The following is a 237-nucleotide window of genomic DNA, read 5'->3' as shown; positions in this document are numbered from 1 at the left end:
CTAGTTGTTAAATACAATGAAACATTTCACTTCACTCATATGTAAAACGCTATGTAAAAGAAAAGCTAATTTTATATTTTGTTATGTACTATGAACGCGGATGAATACCAACAGTAATACCGAGACAGTCTGTTCTTGTAACAAACTGGCGTCACTTGAGCTCGTAGTTGTTCATGTAAGCACATGGTACTGGAGTATGGCTTCTGTATCCTCAACTGTCCATTGTGAAGGCATAAG

The sequence above is a fragment of the Periplaneta americana genome, chromosome 8 (assembly GCF_040183065.1).
Source record: "Periplaneta americana isolate PAMFEO1 chromosome 8, P.americana_PAMFEO1_priV1, whole genome shotgun sequence".
Classification (NCBI taxonomy): domain Eukaryota; kingdom Metazoa; phylum Arthropoda; class Insecta; order Blattodea; family Blattidae; genus Periplaneta; species Periplaneta americana.
Note: the sequence above shows the minus strand (reverse complement) of the source record.